Source organism: Ruditapes philippinarum, unplaced genomic scaffold (assembly GCF_026571515.1).
Source record: "Ruditapes philippinarum isolate M1 unplaced genomic scaffold, ASM2657151v2 ctg792_1_1_1_1, whole genome shotgun sequence".
NCBI lineage: Eukaryota > Metazoa > Mollusca > Bivalvia > Venerida > Veneridae > Ruditapes > Ruditapes philippinarum.
Window position 1 is genome coordinate 217,055 of NW_026866635.1, and position 7,861 is coordinate 224,915.

The following is a 7,861-nucleotide window of genomic DNA, read 5'->3' on the forward strand; positions in this document are numbered from 1 at the left end:
AGCCTTGATGAACATTCCAACGGTGCCGATGTTAAAAGTAAAATGTGAAGATGAAAAAAAAGATATTTGTACAAAATGTGAAATGAAGTAAAAACGTGAACTATATACTTATATGTGATTTTTTTATTTGTGTTCTTTTGTTTGTGAGGAAGCACAATAACTACTTGATCTTTTTGTAAAAAGATAATTATTATACATTATATCACAGAGCTATATCTAAATAAAAATCTGTAGATATATAGTATAGAGCGGGTCATGTACGTACTGGAAGAAGAAGAAGAAAGTCAAGTCAAGTAAATAAAGTCGGATACATATAACAATAAAAGAAGGAGATAATTTGATACTAGTAGTTGATTTTACAAACGATTTAATTTTCACAAATCAACATGCATAAGTTTGCATACTGAAAATATCGGACTAAAGGTTTGAAAAAGAACTTACTGTTGCCTTATCTCGCCAATTCAAACTGAAATGAATTATATGAAATAGGTTGTGTGTGAATTTATACACTGTAAATGATGTCCAAGGTATACGGATACTATTTTGTCCCTTTTGTCCCCAATCTAAATCTTTAGAAAATTATACAAAATTAAAACTATACCAAAAAGACTTCTATGCAAGCTAATGTTCTGTCTGATCTTAAAATGTTAAATGTCAGCAATAGAGTTTTCCAGTCAAAATTTAACCTCAGTCATAAAATGTACTAAAAGAAAAGCCCTTCTTATATAAAGAATTTGTTAACGGTAGTTAGAGAAAACAATTTGAGATCTAGTAATTGATATATTTTAAAGCTAAAATAATTAATTATTTCGAGTAAACCGTGACTTTGGTGAACTGTTTTCTGATTGGTCGTTTATTTTCTGATTATTGTCGCGCCAATTTTGTACTACTAGTCAAGTTCAAGAAAACCCGCCCACTCAACCCATTAATAATGTTGCTTTGCAATTTAAATATTTGATTTTGAGTTTATTGTTTTGCTTTGCTTGATTTTATCCTTTTGTATGTGCAAAGTTATTATATTGTTTAATTATTATTTCTAATTGGAAATGCACATAAATGTGAACCTTTTTACACACTGATGGAGAATGTACTTCATATCGAGGGAGTGTTGGAGTTAAATTAACTTTGTTTTGAAATTGTAATCAGAAGCAGTTGCTTTCTTATTTTTGTTAAATAAGCGAGTCATCAGTCTGAAGTAAGATCGAGAGTTCAAGTGTATGGATATGTGTTTATTTGTTTTGTTTTTGTGTCAGTCTATGCATGAAGTGTATTATTTATTTTGCATGAATGCCTCTTTGTGTTTAAGATACATGTTACCTGCTTTGTCCTTAAAGCTTATGCATTGTCATTATTAAATTTTTATTAGATTTGACAGGGTTTCTCTATAGTAATGTTAAATTATATACATTAACATTAAACATTTACTTGATTAATTGAACACAGAAATTATTTGTATAAAATGTGTACAGCTAGACATACATTTTGCCTACTACTATTTAAAGATGAACTATGTGGGTGTTTGTTATTTATTGTTATTAAAGGTCTTTAGTAAGGTCCAAGAAGTAAATTATTTTTTCCCACAAAATGTTACTCATGTCACACACATGTTTTTCTACTATGCCGAAAAGACTGGAATTCTTTGTCATACAGCAATTAGGTCAGTTGAAAATATTCAAATATTAGCAACGAAAGTTAAACTTTTATTAATTAATGAAAATGAAAAAAAAATGAATATTTTTTTTTATATATTACTGAATTGCTTTGTAACTTAATTATGTGATAATGTTTTACGTGTTGATGTTGATTGTTGTACTTGAAAATGTATTAATTTAAACGGGATTTACTTTATGGTTGGTTGTGTATAATGTTTTGTCTCATTATATAGATAAAATTGTGTCTTGATTGTATGTATTATCATTAGCTATGAAAAATCATTATAAGTCTATAGATATATGTGGATTTTAATCAGTGGAATGTGATTAACACATTTCGCGTTGAATAGGCCTACCTCGTTTATTCCCTTTTTAAACAACATATTTCTGTTATTAGACGGCGCTTGCAAAATTTTAGTGTCTGTTGGTTTAAAGATATTGTTATTGGAGCAAATTAACAAAGAAACAGAGAAAAAAACATATCATCTTTACAAATTTGTAAAAGATGTCGAAAAGACTAGAAGGTTTTGACGCCGAAACAAAGTGAAAAGTCCCGAAATCATATGAACTAACTACTCGGTAGAGAAAATTTAGTGGTCTATACCTGATTATTGAACGCCCGCGTCTTTCTGGTCACGTGATTAGTAGGAGACGACGAAGAACAAAATGGCAGACCAACGTGGGTTATTTTCCATTAGTTTTATTTAAAAAATTCATAAGTTAAGACGTATTTCTGAAAGTATTTGAAGTTTAAACATCTGGCAAATAAAATAATATTTTAGATAAATAATGTTTTCTTGAAGTAATTGATTTCTCTGTGTGATAGTGATCAATTTTATGGCGACCCGGACTTTGTTCGCCTTCGCCCATAGCGATTTGTTTTAAAAGATTAAAATACATTACTCATAAATGCCCGGGTTCCCGTTTATCGAATCAAAATGTCGTTAAAATTAGTTAAGATTGAAAATAGCCGAATAAAACATGTCAGCTGGCCATTCCTGTCAATGCGGTCCCCTGTCAATGTGTTTTCGTTAATTTTTAACAATGAAAATCACATGAATCACTCCCCTATGGTATAAAATCATTGTTGGATATAAAATTTCACACTCAATCACAATCAATGAAAATAAGTTAAATCTGTCATGTGTATAGGTGGTGCCACTTTTGCAAAATAGTGAATGATCGACAATCGGATGATTTCAGAGACGTCCAGGAGGTGTAATTATGTCCAGACACCAATCGGATTCCTATTGTCACAGGGTCGGTCATCGAATAGTTTTATAGCACTGGCCCGGAGGCCCATGGTCAGTGAAAATTAATTCGGACCAGTGTAGATCTTAAGAAAATTTAGTTGAAAATATAATAGAATAAATTCAAAACTGAAATTTGGGCCAGTAAATTCAATTACTGCAGCCAGCAGGGCGGTCATTCTATTTACCCCAAGACACCCCAAGACTACCCCAAGACCAGGGGTGCGGAATTACTTTGCCCGACTCGGGACTTTTTGCCGGCGGACAAGTAGATTTTCACGTAGCGGTTGTCCGCGGGCAAGTGAATTTCTGAGCCAGAAAATTAAAGCAAAATGCCAAAATTCTTACATAAAATTGATAACGAACGTTAATTTTTATCCCAATAATGTTTAATCCGTATTTAATATGCGTAAAATTAAATTATAAACTACCTCCCGCAGCATGAATAAATCGATGTAAATAAATGCTATTTTCCCCCGTATGAGGCCTCTCGCTATTCTTGGAATAGGTCGTAACGAGGCAACCAACCGGTGCTTTAGTAAATAATGCCCATTGTGAAGGTCGCGTTGTAAAGTTATTTTAGTACGAAATGGACAAATTTGTCGTTCGTTCTGGTGGTGCAAAGCTGCCTGAAACACCCAAAGAACCAGAAAAGCGTAAATCTAAAGCCCAAAGAGACAAGGAATATGACCGTAAACGCATGAGTGTGTTTAAAGATAGCTGGTTTAACGATTTTTCTTGGCTAAGAAAGGAAGATCATTCGGACAAACTTTTTTGTCATATTTGTAGAATGTTCCCGCAAACGGCGGATACGACCTCGGCCCTGTACGTAGGGAAGTCTGCCGCCACATTACTTAGAAAGGACACTCTTTCATCTCATCAAATATCATCTAAACATGTTTCATGTGTGTCCAAGTCCGAGTTCAAGCAAAAACCAAGTAAACAAGGACCCATACAAAAGTCTATATCTAAAGTTGAAATGCATGAAATAGAGAGATACCAAAAGCTGTTTAATACTGCTTATGCTGTTATAAACCACAATCGCCCTTACAGTGACTATCCTTTTCTCTGTGAAGTGCAGAAGAAAAATGGGGCTGAATTAGGAAATGACCACTTATCTAGAGATACCTGTGTAGTATTCCAGAATTCCATTTCAAATGTACTATTAAATGAAACAAAAGCAAACTTAAAAAATGTTAGGTACTTTTCTATCATGAGTGACTCAAGCACTGACTCTTCTGTAATAGATCAGGAAGGCATTTTGTTACGCTATGTACACCCTGAAACATATGAGCCGGTTACATCCATTGCCAGTATTGAGAATCTAGAAAATGCAAGGGCTGACGGTGTTGTTGATGCTATTAAAAGGGGTTTATTGAAGTGCAACATTGATATTGATAATCTGTCTAATGAAAATTCAAAATTGGTGTGTGTAAATCTTGATGGAGCTGCAGTTAATTTAGGTGCAAAGAATGGTGTTGCAAAAAAGCTGAGTGATGCAGTTGATAACAATGTTATTGTAACACACTGTGTGGCACATAAACTTGAACTAGGTGTCTTAGATGCAGTTAAGCAAGTGGGGTATTTTGAAAAAATTTGAGGAAACTCTTAAGAGAATCTGTAAATTTTATTCTTTTTCTCCAAGAGGAGAGAAGAATTGAAAAAAGCTTGCTTCTTTTCTTGATGAAAGCTTAAAGATGCACACTGAAATTAAGGCAATTAGGTGGGTTTCTTCCAAGCTGCGTGCATTAGAAGCAGTCTGTCAGGATATTAATGTTACAGTCACACACATGGAGCAAATTCTTGAAACATCTAATAGGGTAGATGAGCTAGGACAAGCTAAAGCAATTTTAACTGATCTTAAAAGTGTAAAATTTGTTAAATACATTTATGTCATGCTAGATGTGCTTACAGCCATAACCAAAACTTCAGTCTTGTTTCAAAATAAAGATTTGTCGATGTTTGAGGTGAAGGAAGCTGTAGATACATTGTACATGTGTTTGCATGCAATGACCAATGAACCAGGTGAACACTTGTCCAAATTCTACAGCTTGTATGATCCTGAAACATCCCTGTTTGATGGTAAATTTAAACTGAATGGGTCTCTTAGTGACTTCAAAGATGACAATGACATTCACTGTTTATTTGATAAAATCAGTCAATATGTTCTAGAAAGATTTAAGGATCTTGAGAACCCTCCATTGAGTCTGTACAGGGTATTTGACTTCAGAAACTGGCCAAGTTCACTTACTGAGCTTAGCACATAATTATGGTTGTAAGGAAATTAAACTGCTGTGTGAGCACTGTAATGATTTGTTAACAGAGGAAGAGGTTCTCTCTATTCCAAGTGAATGGCAGACTCTTAAAGTTCAGGTATCCTTGCAAAGAACTAATCACCCCCTTGCAGTATATACATCCATACTGCAAAGAAAGGAAGATTCTGTTAAACACATCAGTGCTTTGCTGCAGGTTTTGCTCACAATTTCTCCCTCCACTGCTGCCTGTGAGAGGCTTTTTTCTCAAATGAATCTTATCAAGAGCCCTCTTAGAACTCGCCTTACCCAAGAAAACCTGCAGAGTCAAATGAGAATTGTTGTCTCTGGTCCAGATTTCTCCATTTTTGACCCTTTACCTTCTGTTGAAGAATGGCTTAAGTCTGGTCATAGACACATACGTCATAAGCCACCACAAAAATCAGCCACTTTGACCTCTGAAAGCATAGCCTCCACATCTACCCAGGCAACTATTGAGATGGATAGCATACAGCCCATGTTAAGTGAAATTGTGAAAACCCTAGGTGGGGAAGACATTGCAAGGGAAAAACTGAAAAATTTGACTGATAACTAGGGTTTCTTAATCGGACAAAAATCATAATCGATCATCGAAAATAATCGAACAACCCTTTTCGATCAATCATCGATTATATAATTGAAACATTTACATTAACAAAGTAAATATGTACAATGTACATATCATGCTTTAATATTTATAAGAATTCCATTTCCATGTAACCACCACTTTATCAACTGAAATAAATTAGTCTTTAAAGATATACTATGCTCATCCTTGAGTAAAATATTTTAGTCAAATAAATTCATTAAAATCTATGAAATTATTATGTCTCACTTCCAAAAAAGGAATGAATAAACTATGTATGGGAACAAGTTAAGTTGGTCCTTTCTTAACAAAACTGTTTTAATGACACTATATATTGATATTGCACCAACCTTTAGTGTGTAGAATAATATCATACATAACATATCTTCTTTGGTTGAAATCAAAACATGTTTATTCTATATTTACAAATAGACTGTGTAGCAATTTTAAATATTTTCTATGTCAAATTTTATCATAGTACATGTATATCTTTAAACTAGCATATCTCACTGTCAACTATTTATTAACTCCATGGTCACCAGTATGCTTTCATATTCAAGGCCATCCTTAAAAAAAATGATCGTTTGCAGTAACGCGACCGACTCACAAAATTTGCCCCTACTCAAATTTTTTTTTCATGGTCTGGATAAAAAAAATTTTTTTTTTTTTAATCAGAAAATTATGCCAAGTGCTTTGTTTTCGTTCTTTTAAAGGTTAATAGGAGAAGTAAAATGTAGGTCTTATTAAATTAGATTTAGTTATCAATTTATTAATTGTTACCAGATTATCAAAGCATATTGTCCAGCATTTTTGAAATTCCATGTTTATTTGGGAGCACAGTTCAATAATGAAAAAAAAAAAAAAAAATCGACCTACCTACCCACCTTGAAAATTCTGGGTCGGGTTACTGCAAACAAACATTTTTTTAAGGATGGCCCAATTGAATGAAAATTTTATAATACAGTGAGTCAGTCTTAAGAAACAGCAAGAAAATAAATTACCGATAATCGATTATTAAACTTTGTAATCGATCATCGCCGATCGGTTCTATAAACGATCAATTTTCGATTATACTCGATCATCGTTTAATCCCTACTGATAACCCAACTAACGCCTGTGCCTTAATGTAACCCAGGATGTGTTTAACAGAATGTTCTAGTCTATAGCATGTTTACCATGATTCTATTGACAATATGTTCACATACACAATAAAAAAGTTCTGTTTAAATAATGTTTGCTTTCAACTCTTGTATAATTGTTCATTTATAACTGTACAAACATGGTAGTAGTTATGAAAATGTTTAGAAAAAATGTTTGTCTAATAAAGCCATTGAAATAAACCTGTTTTTCACTGTTTATTTGGGCAAGTCAACTTCAGCTGCGGACAAGTAGAAATTTCAGTCCAACTTGTCCGTGGGCAAGTGGAAAAAAATCAAATTTCCACACCCCTGCCCAAGACTATCCCAAGACACCTAGTTACTCTCCTGAGATTATCTCCTACAGGATCGTATATTTATAAAACTTTTCCAATTTATAAGTTAATTTCCATTAAGAAGATTCTTAGGATGTCTTGCGGTAGGGCCTAAAAAAAAAAATTGTTTTGTTCGGGTCACCCGACCCTACCTAATAATATGCGCCGACCCTACCGTTTTTTTCGTGTCCAAAAAAAAAAAAAAAAAATAATAATAAAAAAAAATCCATGAAAATACCGTATTATTGAGGTACTCAATGAGCAGTGTGAAGGGCAATTCAGGCGAAAATTTCGCTGTGTATATTTCCATTTCGCTCTCCCAATTGATCAAAGAGAAGTCAACATCGCCGATAAAATCTTAATTCCCAAAGAGTAATTACTTGCCGATGTAAAGAGCAGAGATTGTATCCGCCCATATGACGACTGCTTATTATCATTATCCAATCAGAGCATCGCTATATACTACCCCTCTACCTGTATGCAAAGCGATAGACCGCCTACTCTAAACAGTAAATAATGAGAGCATCGACCCGAAACGGGTATATTTTGCGAGTTTAAAACGCGATTTGGCAATAATTATAGATTAATTTTTTTCCGATCATCTAAACACG